This window comes from Lonchura striata, chromosome 2 (assembly GCF_046129695.1).
Source record: "Lonchura striata isolate bLonStr1 chromosome 2, bLonStr1.mat, whole genome shotgun sequence".
In the NCBI taxonomy this organism is placed as follows: domain Eukaryota; kingdom Metazoa; phylum Chordata; class Aves; order Passeriformes; family Estrildidae; genus Lonchura; species Lonchura striata.
This window is the reverse complement of record NC_134604.1, coordinates 3,071,692-3,084,543: the sequence shown is the minus strand read 5'-3', so window position 1 is coordinate 3,084,543 and position 12,852 is coordinate 3,071,692. Positions and strand designations below refer to the sequence as shown.

The 12,852-nt window shown below is 39.3% G+C and overlaps 1 long non-coding RNA gene across 2 annotated transcripts in view; it reads left to right on the top strand.

Moving 5' to 3' along the window:
- LOC110477026 (uncharacterized) overlaps nucleotides 1–12,291 on the top strand; it is a 37,104-nt gene extending 24,813 nt beyond the window's left edge. The window contains exons 2-3 of one of the 2 annotated variants that reach the window (XR_004148891.2): nucleotides 5,652–5,770; nucleotides 12,089–12,291. This is a non-coding gene — a long non-coding RNA (uncharacterized LOC110477026). The remainder of the gene's footprint in view (nucleotides 1–5,651; nucleotides 5,771–12,088) is intronic. The other variant, XR_004148893.2, reaches the window with a different exon arrangement.
- The last annotated feature ends 561 nt before the right edge of the window (nucleotides 12,292–12,852 follow it).

Genomic DNA, 12,852 nt, shown 5'->3' with positions numbered 1-12,852 from the left:
TTTTCTCTGGAAAGCTTTCTGCAAAAGCAATGAGAGTATCCAAATTAATTTTAAAGATCACAAAATTGCTATTTCCTTTTAGAGGAAGAGCTATCTTCTACAGCTCTCCTGTATGCAAAATTATCTTAATGGTATCTTCTTTCATCTTAGTATTCTCCCTTGAGCAGTTTGAGTGCTTTCTAGTTCTCTTTGGTTGCAGCTCAATATTTCAAACAGGCATCAGAAACATTACAGATTTTGGCTTCTGAGTTCCAAGAGCGTCTCTGATGGGGGCTGGGTGTTCACATCTTTTCTCAGTGCACTGTATAACCCAGCAGCTCCTACTGATGCTGTTGAGGCAGGATGGGAATGAAGAGACTCTGAGTCAGAAGGCGAGAGTGAAACTCTGATTTATTTCAAAATACATTGCTCTTCTATACAGAGCTTCATGCAGACCAACTCTGTTGGTTCTGAAGTGAAAATGTCTCATACCATTAGTGTGCAGTGAATGACGTACAGTAGCAAAACCTAACTATATATTTAACTATATATGAACAACAAGAGAGACAAAGAACCTTATTTACATTCTTCTCAACAGTTTCTCAGGCTTCTGCCTGGTTAGAAACTTTCCATTTCTCTCTGACTGAATCTGAGGCCGACATTCCTACCATTTTTCTCTACATTTTATTTTTCTAGGAGTTTCTAAGGTCCATGAGTTTTCCTGCCCCTTTGCTGCCCTGCCCATACACATCCCCATCCCTCGATGCAGGGCAGGGCTGCTGCAGTGAGTGTCTCCAGCCTTGGCCTTCATCCTTGTCCATCTCTTGGGCACATTGTGCTTCCCAGGGGCAGGAGGAATTTAATGGGGTCAGAGGGATGGAGAAAGGACGATTCATTTGCAGATTTAGTGTCTCTCTTAGCTAGCCTGTGTTGCCTGCTATATGCCCAGCAGCTTGTACATTGACATATCTCTCGATTAAGTTATGCATCCCCTAGAAACCTCTGGTATAAACAAGGACTAGAAGAGAACCAATCTTTCATAAAATATCTGCTTTTTCTTGTTAGCTCTTGTACAAGCTTTTTCGTGATCTCTAACAGCAATTGTACATTCATTTTCAGCTTGAAACGTAGCTGTCCCATTTGGAAAACGTAATTATCGACACTGGTGTTATCCAAGACACTTTATTTGTCTAATCAGCTGAGTTGTCAGGTTGAGTTAGCAAATCCATTTGTATGAATCACGGAGAAGCTTGCAGCCCTGGTGTATGTGTTTATGATATTTATTAGGTACGTGTGCTGGATAGTCTGGATGCAGAAATTACCATTCTTTTGCCACAGTCCTATGCAGTTCGCCATACGCAAATACTTCTGAAAATCCCTGTGAAAATAGTACTGCAGAGATGAGAAAAAACCTGTGGATTTTACATCAGAGCTGGGTGGCAGAACACATTTTGAGGAACTTGCTTAACATTATAGCTAGCAGGTGCTGTGCATTGTAGGGCCATGTGTTATTGCTTTGTGAAAAGGTAAATTGGTCAAAACTGTGGTAATCCATTACACAGGCCTTAATGTATTAAGAAACATTATTTGTGCTTGCAACTGTCTTGAGGGGTCTGTAAAATCCACCCTTTGAAGAAAGGACTATAAAGATTTGCTGTACTCCTTCATAACTTGTATTCCTTCACCTTAATCAATAAAAAGGCTGCAGTAAATTAAGTTAAGGGGCAGAAATGTAGCTGAAGATTGATATGCAGTACCAACCTGCTGGCACTGTTTTGTTGCACCGTGTGCACTCTCACATTGCTTTTTGTACGTGCTTGTGGTTTGCAAAGGTGGGCTAATTAACATTAAAACTCAGTAACATTTTCTTGTGAATCTTCACACTTTGTTCATAGATCTCTATACTTCTAGACTGTTTAAGCACAGCATCAACAGTGATAAGTGGTCATATCACTGATTTATGGATATTAAGGATATTTAAGGATATTTCTTTTAGAAATCTCCGTATTTAAGGATAACTTCTTTTAGAGAAGAATCTTACTATCTTGCTTATCAAGTGAGACTGTAGTGATTGCTCTTGGAACTGGTAAGTGCAAAAGGAGAGAAAGGTCCAGTGTAAATAATAAACAGGAAAATGAAAATTTACAACATATATTAGTTTGTTAATGGATAGAGTTCTGTATATTTTCACTTAAAAAAAAATAAAAGCAAACTTTTCACTTTGATCAACTGATTTCTCCATGGCAATGGACCTGAATTTTAATAGCAGCAATGAACAACTGCTTTTGCTGTGGAAGCACATTTATTTCCCTTCTTTTTCCCCATCACTTTTCTCAGCCTTAAAAAAAGAATAAAAAGAAAAAAAAAAATAAAACCCAACAAGGCAAAACCATAACAAAACCCAAAACTACCTTTCTTTGATATATGTATATCTATATATGCATATGCACATATGTATGAATTACAAATAAAAAACATGTTATTACTTCATAATTATAGTAAAGAATTGAATTCCAGGTTCCTTAGAAGAAAGAATTAGAAAGCAATAATTCTCAAGGAACCAAAAACGATTGTAGTTAATCCCCCTCTGTCTGCAAGTCATGAAATCCCATCTCTGGGAGGCAGCAACCTTTTAATCTATACATATCCAAGTTTGCCATCCCATTCCCTGCACTTCCCCCTTGCTTTTGTAAAAAATATTCAGCACTCAGCATGCTGCTAAGGAATACTTTGAATTTACTGAAAAAGTGTTTCTGATTGCTGCAGGTTGCATTATTTGCTACTCCTCCTGCATCTCTAGGTCTGCAAATGAACTGCACTTTCTCACTCACACTGGGGTTATTGTGAGATATCCTGAAACGTGACAGGGGGAACACACTGCTCAGAAATCTCTTGTTAACTGGTGTTGGGGTTGTGCATGTGGCTGGGGCTGGGCTGGGGTGGCAATGTCCCTCTGCCATTGTCATGGTTTGACACTGGCACACTGCCAGCACCCCATGAAAATGCAACCTCTCAATTGAATGCTGTGAAATGAGATCAAAAACAGAGCAGAGCAGGCCCAAGCTTAATTAACAAAGGAGAAAAACTTTATTAAATTACTACTACTATACTACTATAAAAGAAAAAAAAGAAAGAAAAACACACACAAAACTCAAAGTGAAAACCTTCCTCCTCCCCCCCGCCCCCCAATGCCAACAAACCACAGTGAGACACAACTTGGACCCCCAATCAGATTCCCACCCTTCAGATAATCAATACTCAGTCCATCGAGGGAGACAGGAGTCTCTCCTGTGCCACAGACCCCCCAAGAAAACACAGCTCCACATCCTGAGCTTCCATGTCACACATGGCACTGCCTGGAGAAAAAGTTCTCCATGGTGACCCTTCTCCGTTCCATGCACAGTGCTCTCACCACCAATGCATGGATGGACAGACTGCTTTTAGGATTTTTCCTTTCAAGGATGCCCTGCCAAGATGGGAAAAAATAATAGTTCAGTTTTTCAGTTTTTGGAACCACAGTCCCCCCCCATTTTCTTCCTCCCCTGAGGCCAGGGGTCCAAGAACAGAGATCTTCTCTTCTTCTTCTCTGATGACAGAAAGCACCACCACAAACCTCCCTAGCTTTTCTCTGTTCCCTCCATTTCTGTCTTTTCCCAGCTGCTGAAGCAGGTCTCTTGGCTCACTGGCATCCTCCTAGAATACAGTCTCTCTTGGAGGAGAAAATCAGTTCAGTCTGTGGCTAACAAGAAAAAGTCCAGCCAAAGCCACACAGCACCAGGCACCCTCAAGGAGCAGGAGCCTCCAGGCAGTTCAGCCCACGCTCCTGGTGGCTGTGCATGGAGGTGAACAAGCACTCAGCATCTCACAGATGCGAAACTAATGACTTTTAAATCTAATATGGCCAAGTTTTCATGCCAGTTATCAAAAGCATGTTCCCATTTCCTGTAAAGATGTGCTTTATAATACTCACAGCTACACTTTAACTGACTGCATGGTGCAGGCTGTGGCTGTAAAAGAAGCTGAGTGCCAATTAAAGCTTTGGGAAGCAGCTCTTTTGCACGAACCCAGTGAGGCACTGTAGCATACATAATATCACTTATACACATCCTGAATTGCTGCCTTTCACTTCTAATACACTGCAGCAACACCTGGCTTATAGGACCCAGGACATTCCCATGGAAAATCAACGAGGATAGGCTTTTGGAAAAACATTCTGTTTATTTTTAATCTAATTGTTCCAAACCATATCAAGAACAAGCTGAAGGAAAGGTTCTTGGCATTATCCCTCTGGTAGACTTAAATGATAGAGAAGATCAACAGAGCAGTTCACTGTTAATTACATAATTACTGTTACCAAGCTAGAAGTATTTAGTAGCTTTGGGATCAAATTCTGTCAATCCTCCAAGGCAAGATCTTAACTACTGAATTTTTTATACTTCCTTATGTTTAAATCAATTGTCTTCTTTGTGGGAGACAACAAATAAATGGTTTTTCCCCATTTACTTCTTTCCACAGTCTCCTGTCTCTATATGTACACAGACTAAAATTCTCTCTGTAGTTTCTCTAGGGATAATAATAGCAAGGGTTTTTTTCCTCTGCAAGTATATACAACTTCGGTGAATTAATAAAAATTTGGAAAAGGAGGACCAGCAGTAGATGCAGGTAAGTAAAAAAAATTGCTAACTATGGAACTACATTACTTTCTAAATTATTTTTTCACAGTATTCACACTTTTCAGTATTTAGGAGTTCACCATTTCTATCTGTGTTTTACAGTTTATTTTATATTTACTTGCCAAAGCCTTTTATTTTTTCAGTATTTTTCTTGTCTTTTCATCTCACAGGACTGTTTTTGATTTTTATTTTTTTTTTGTGGAGAGAAAATTCCTTCAAGAGGCCAACATCAATGTATCCTGCTGTTGCTTTCAGCTCCATCTCCTCCTGAAAAGTGTGAGCAAAGGCTTGGCAGCCTTTTAAACTTATTTTGATTCTGTTTCCAGCTTACAAACACTCAGAAGAAGCACCAAGTCAGCTTTCTGGATAAGGGGTAGCTTTGCAACCAACATGAGATCCAGATTGTATTCTCTTTTTCAGGAGAACGTAATTCGCTCTGTTTTACTTGATGCAAAATTAGATTTATTTTCCTCCTTCTTCCCCTGAAAAAAATAGCCTGCTCAGCTGTACTAGTATCTGTACAGGAATGCATAGAAAGAATGTGTCAAGAACTTGAAGAGAAACAAGAACAGAATGTAAAATATGAAAAGATTGGTTCCTCCATCTAAGAGACAGACTAAAAATGCTCTGGGATAATTGTAATGCATAAAGATAGCAGTGTCTAACATTCTGGTTCCCTTTGTTAGAAGCGTGGGGGAAATTTTTCTTCTGTGCCTGGGAGATTAATTTAAAACTGTGTCAAAGTGGGTTCTGCAGTCCCCAGGTGCAGCTAAGCCACTCAGGACAGCAAGTAAGCACCAGGCAAGGTTTACAAAGCTGGGGGTTTCAAGAGGAATATTCTGCTGTTAAATTCCAGCTGCTATATTCCTGTACTGGTTTCTGTGTGGAGCCTGTACTTGCTTCTCTGCAACCTTCTTTTTTCCTGTTAAAAAAATTATTTTTATGATTATGACCTTGGCACAAGTATTACTAATATTAGGAATATTTTTATTCTTTTAGTGTATTCTTTTGGAAAGCATGAAGGAAATGGAGATCCTGGATTGTCTTTCTTGGCCAGGTCATCTTCAGAGTAGATCTTGGATATCCTTGGGAATACCACATGAGGACACCATTATTCTGTAAGTACACTGAGCCTTTTTATCTCCTCCTTAGCAGAGCTGTGACTTTGTTCTCTGGAAGAGCAACTAAAATCTAAAGCTATCTCAGTTATCTCTTAAAAACTCTACTTATCTTCCCTTTCAGCCAAGTGCTTTGATTTTTCATCAAGATTGAAATAGGAATTCTTTGGTTGTTCATATTGTCTGTATCAGTTACCAGTATTCAGAAGCCTCTGACTTTTCTTGCTATCAGAAAGGGTAGATTAGTAATTTTTTTTCTTGCATTTGCTATCATTTGCTCTCACACATTGACAGCTATTCAATGTCAATGAACAAATTCTTTCCAAACACAGCTTGGCAATTGCCATAAAACAGGAAGTATGTAAAGCATTTTCTTAAAAAAATTAGAAGTAACAGCCTGTTCATTTTTCACAATCTAGAAAATTATGTAAGTCAAAGAAGTGCTATCAAATATTTGGCATAAATGTAGAAAACTGAATTTAGGGTGGATATTTAAATTGTAACAACATCTGTGGGATCAGAATTCATGAAACATTACAACCCAAAAATAAACTCCAGTCTGAGCAAGGTTTGTATTTGGGAGTTTTTAAATCATAAGACCTTGCTTATGAACTTACATGTGCTTTCCCAGGGAACAGCAATTTTTAGTTTGTGACAAGATATTTACCAACATTTGTAATATCTGAAATTTGGGATACCTAAAATTATGACAGGATAAAATCATTTGTAGGAAAGCTAAAAAAGAATTAACTGGTTCTTGCTTTCTTCCAAGTCATCCTGCCTACAAAGTTGTTACTCCTGATTATGCTGTTTCAAGTTCAAGATAAAAGGAGAGGAAATGTCTTTGTTACTTCCTCAGGCTCCAAAATCTCTTCCTTTCTCTCATCTGCTATACATTTTCATATTTTTGTTTTATTCACTGTTCCAAATGCTTTGGGTTCCAGGTGGTTTTCTTTGGGTTTGGAGCTCCTGTAAGAGTTATGGTGGATGAGTGTGGGAGTCCGGGGCTTCCCTCTGGCTGCTCTGGCAGGTCTGGGACCCTGGCAGGGGTCAGGAACCCCCTGGACAGAGCCCCCAGAGACACTGGCTGTGATCTCTGTCCATGGAAAAGAGTTTTCAGTCTTACAGGATGAATTACAAGCTCAGAGTGTTTGATATAAGTAAAAATTATGTGTGGCACGGGTGCAAAAGTAAAATTTTAGGATTCTAGATGAGGGGTCCAAAGGGGACAAGATGGAGGAAATTGGGTGTGTCTTGTCCTTTTTCTCCTTCTTCATGCCCTCCATGTTTCACTGTGGTGTTGGCATTTTTCTGTTGGTTCAGGCTGGGGACACACTGTCCAACGTAGGTGACAGATATTGGCACGTTATTGTAAATCCAGCCCAGGGAGTTTCTGGTATTTAATGTTTGTCACATCCCACTGAGGGCAGAGCCCCACACGCTGCCCTGCAGGACAGAGCTGGGCAGGGCAGCAGAACATGTGAGAGATAAACAGAATAAACAACCTGGAAACCAGCACAGACCAATTATGGCTTCTGCTTTGGCAGTGGGGCTGACAGACAGAGACTTTCTACAATCTTGGGATCATCAAAACCTCAGATTCTGACAAGGGTGTGCCTTTGGATGTACTGTGAGCAACTCAACAGAGTTTTACAGGGAATGAAGCCCCTGGGAGTCATCCTCACAATGTATTCAGGTGGAACTCTGGGAGGGCACAGCCACAAACAAGTCTGACCACCTGGCCCAGAGAAGCAGGGTTTTTTGGGTTCTTGTTTTTCATGTTGTTTGTTTTTTCTCTCTGGGTGTCACTGTTAAACTATTAAATACACTTGGTAAAGTAGAAGGGAAGCACAGGGAGAGGGCATAAGTCAAAAATTATACCCATGGCAATTTCTAGATTATTTTTGCTTGCTGAGCATAAATAGTAAACAGATAACTGATGTACTTGCTGTGCAGCTGTCACCTTGTCGGGGAATATATGTAGGAACAAAGACCAGTAAATGCCCTGACACCTCTTAAGAGGCACATTTGGTGTAGAAGGATATTAGCAATTCAAAAGCTAAACTGGGATCTGAAAAAGGTCATTGTCTGGTCAGCCAGTTTATTTTTGACCTAAGCAGTCTTTAATTTAAGAAGCAGAAGGACTGGGATAAGCAAGTATAAACCTAAATGGGCAGCTGGATGCCAGGTGATGTTGAAGCTGAGTCACCCTAAAGGGCAGCCCACTTGTACCTTCAATCAAGAGAGGAGAGAGGTAAAGACAAGAATGAGAGAAAGCACACCCTCCCTGTCCATATGATGCTTTGGTTTGGCCATTTCTGTAACAATAGGAAAGAATGAAAGAAAAGAAAGGCAAATAGAGAAAGATGTAAATTTTAAATAAAATCTGCCTATGTATGCTTGCAAATTAGCTGAAACCCTTGGTTTGTCCAAGTAAATGCCATGTTTTAAAGGTGGTAATCTGGTTTTTGTAGTATTTCTTAATTCCAGTGTGTATTACAAATTTATGCAGTATTAATAAATCCCGAGCTTTCTCGTAACAACTCAGGAATGAAAATAATGAACAATCTTACTACAGCTTTCTTATAAATAAAACATGCTATTATGTTTTGTTTAGGGTCTTAAATCCTCAGCTCTATGCTGGTGGCTGGAATAATCATGTTCTGGTTTTAAGGTTGTGATTTTTTTTTTCACTATAAGCATAAGTTTGTCACTCTTAAAAAGGAACTTTGTTCTGTTTCAGATAATATTTTTCTTATAGTTTGGGCCTCTTTCATCACCCAGCTCTGTTTTTTGCCAAGTCTATTTTCCTCATCCTTCATTACTATCAAGAGTGTCCTTTTGGGGAGGAGCTTTTGGCTGCCTCAGAAGAATTGCTGAATTTTCTATTTCAGCTTAGGTTTCCCTTATGGACCTCCTGCTTCAACCTTGGGCACAGAGCTGTTGTTGCAATACTTAAAAGCAGTATCTAATAGATCAGCTGTGACAGAACTCCCCAAAACCTCTGTAAAAAGCTTTTCACCCAGTTCCCTCCTGAAATATCACTGAAGTGGTTGTTTCACAGATTTGTGTGGCTATAAAAGCTCTCAACTGCTATTATTACACAAGTCTCTAAAAATATATTGATAGGCTTAAGTCTCCCTATTTCTGATTCCACCCACTAAACACAGCCTCAGTTTGTTTCTCTGGCTGACTACCTTTTTCCTCTTGTCCACTTTCATCTGTTTGACTCTGGAGGAAAAAAAAAAAAAAAAAAAAGAAAAACAAAAAAAAAATCATTGCCATGGCCTCAATAGTAGCTGAGAAAAAAACAGGGTGAAGGAATGAAATAATTCCAGTGCTCCAGTGTATAAATCACAAAAGCTGAAGTGGGATACCTGCTTAGCTCATCCCAGTGCATCAGAAGCCATCTGGTGACTTCCCCACAGCTCTGACCTGTGTCTGGGGTCTCAGGGATGGTGATGTGGAGTGGAGGAGAAGGTGCTAATCATCTTTTGAGGCTGCCAGTACCTCTGGGTGCAGCATTATGGCTTGTTTGCTTGTTGCTTATGAGATTTAGAAAACTAGTGATAGTTGCTGAGTCGCGTGGATCGCCTCAAAAGCAATTTGGCTTTGGTAAAGCATAAAATTAAGCAAAGTTCCCTCTTCAAAAGAGGTACAGAGGCCCATAGCTAACCTGGCCAGATGTGCAGCACCCAAGGATGTTTTAAGAGGAGAGGGGCTGGACTGGGGCAATGAACTATCAGTTCACTGTCACAAGGAGCAAGGGTGGTAATTGCAGGGGAAGCAGTCACACAGGCTGTGCTGTCATTAACTTTTCCTGCCTGTCTTTGCCCCATCGTGCTGCACAGCAAAGCTGTGGACTTTTTGTGCAGAACACAAACTGACAGAACTCTCTGGACCCCCAGATAACTGGGCAGTCAAGTCTATTCCCCTGGGACCAGGGCAAAATTTTCAGCAGCTCTCAATGAACTTCAAACCTGGAGTAAGAAAAGAAATTATACCATGTACCATTATAATATACTATATATGGTATATTATACCATTATAATATACCATATATGGTATATTATACCATTATATCTGTGTATGCCAGGTGCACTTATCAATTCTTCCTGTACTGTCTGCTCCACATGCTTCACCAAAACAAAATTCTCATTCTTCTGAGACACATTCTGTTGGAGACAATGAAAGGATGAGAAATATTTTCTGGGAAATTAGTCAGCTCTGTATTTGTTGACAGTAAATCTTCCGTTGTTTCCTGTGATCTTGAGATTCTCAACAAGTTCTTTTCCAAACCTAAATGTCCATGGGTAGGTTTAGAAATATTTTGGAGTTAAAATATGCAGGTTTTAAGCCCCAAAATTAAATATGCAGAGCATTTACATAATTTAGGACTCTATTATTATTAATTGCTTTGATACAGACATGCCTATTAAATTGATGAGAACTCCTCATTATTTTTTAGTGCCTCAGTAAAGTTTTCCCAGAATTTAAATGCATCTGCATGCAGAAACCTTGCCTGGTCTGCCTCTGTTTTTCATCACAGGAGACTGGAATATATTTAGCTTCAAGAAAAAATATTTAGTTAAAATGTAGTTGCAAAGCTCCCATGGCACTGGAGATTTTTTTAGGGAATGTATTTTACAAATTGGTGCTAAAGTATCTTCTTTTGCTTACATCTGTGTCTTGGGGTTTGGGCAGGTAGGAATGGCTTTCACTCTGAAAAGAAATAACAACACATCTCTGGAGAGTGCTCTGCTATCTGTACATCTCCACTTCTATTTTGCACTAGGCACTTTAAGCACGTCTCCAAATTATAGATATGCAGGAGTTCACAACTTACCTGGTGGAGTTTAATGATTGAGAGATGCTTCTTGTGTATTTAAGGATTTTCAGAGGACTTAGCAGAAATGAGATAATCAATCTTGCTGCAACCCTTATGTCAGGTATGTAGTTAATTGAAAAAAAGACAACTGATTCTTCTGTGGCCTCTGGAAGAAAGCCCTTGAAGGGCAGCATAATGTCACACATGCTGTGTCCTGGCAGCTGCTTGCTTCAGTTAGCATCTTGTCCAGGTGTGCTTCTTGATATGGATAAAATTTGCTTCCCATATGTACATTCTTCAGCCATAAACTCTAAAAACCTCTCCAACATGTTGCTCATGCACAGGATAACTGGCTGGTTTTTGAGATTGTTTGGGGTTGGTTTCGAGCTGGTTTTTGGTTTGTTTGAGGTTTTTTAAAATGCAAATAGGGTAGCTTCATTCTGGAACATGCTTAGTTTGTAAGTGACAAATGGTCTGGGAAAGCCCCAGGGGCAACTCAGTATTAATGAGACCAGGCAGCAGAAGTCCCCATTGTTACTCAGTGTGGTGAGCCAATGTAATTGGAACTATATAAAGTGAAATAGAGTTAGAATTTCTCAAGGTAATACCCCTAAAAAGTCATAAAAATAAAACATCTTGCTTCTGCTCTTACCAGCACCTCAGGAATACATTGCACTTCTCTCATTTGATTCTTTCCACATATATTTTATTTCTTAATGCCCCCTTCCTTCATTTTTCATCTCAGCCTAAAAGTTGTGTTAATATTTTGTAAAGGTTGATTTGCTGATTTCAGTTTTAGTCAGTTTTTGTTTGGTCACTTCTGAAGACACACAAGAGACTGCAGCAGTTCAGAGCATCGCAGTATACCAGGACTCATTCCTTCAAGAAGAACAGAGGCAAAATTTTTAATATAAATCTAACATTAATCATCATTCTAAACTCTTCTTGTGAGTATTATCTTACAGAATTGTGCTCCCTTTAAAGTTGTCTCTCTCTTCCTAGCATACCAGAGACATGCAAGGCAGGACTCTTTGTGGCAAGCACATTTCTCTCCCTCTGAGGGTTTTTCATAGAGGTGCACAGAGAGAAATGAAAGAGAAAACAATTTCTATTTTTGCTCCTTGTTTTTCCTATGTGGAATGTGTTTGGAGAATTGTTTACCTGGAGTGAGTGCTTGGTTGGATTCAGGTGAGGATTGTTTGAGCTGATGGCCAATCCAACCCACCTGGGGCTGGACTCTCAGAGAGGGTCACAAGTTGTTAGAGAAAGTAGTTTGTAGTTTGAGTATCCTCCTTTTATATAGCATATTAATGTATTTTAGCATAGTTATAATAAAGAAATAATTCAGCCTTCTGAATTGAGTCAGACATGGTCATTTCTTCCCATTGGGTTCACCTGCATTTACAATAACTCTCCATATCAGCAATACACTGTGAGCAGAGGTCTTGCCAGTTTAGTTCAGGTTTAATTTTCAACCTTTTTTCTCACAGCTTCCAGCCATCCCATGGAAATGTTTATTTTACAGATGGCCAGCTTGACCTACTGACTTTAGAATAGGAAGTTACTCCTATGTCTCAGTTTATCATAACACGGTTAAACAAGTGCAGCACAAGTCATTCCGAAGAACCGAGACAGATGTTCCAAGTCAAAAGTTTAATAAGAGTTGTCTTCAAGGAGAACCTCCTTTAACAAGGTGGGTATTCTTTCCCCTCAATGTCTCTGAAATACGACATTTTCTTGTTTAGGTTGTCTGTTTTCATGAAGGAGGCTACTGTAATAACACTAAGAGTGAAGAATGTGATGTTTAAATTGCATTTACAGTTAAAAAGGAAAAAGAAACAGACGGTGTATGAATGTCTCTATATTATATATATTCCTCTGTTCAGTGTAGAATCAAAACTATAAATTTATTTTCTTTGTCCCTGAGATACATTTATTTTCATACACCAAAGACTGAAAAATTGTTGCAGAAGAACTGAATGCACTTAATGCTCAGCCTATGTCAGTGGCAGAAAAGTCTCCACTGTGATACAGAAAATCTATTGATAAATATTAAATGAACAGGACTCACCAAAATTTGCCTTAGATCAGAACCTCACACTGCTCAACGTCAAAGTAGCATGCAAAGTACTCATTTTCAGATTCAGAAAGACACAATGACTTGAATAATAAATTACAGATCCTAAAATTTAATTTTCCCAGGGCACTTGAATTCAAATGCAATTGATCACCTTCTGGAGCAAAACCAGTACAA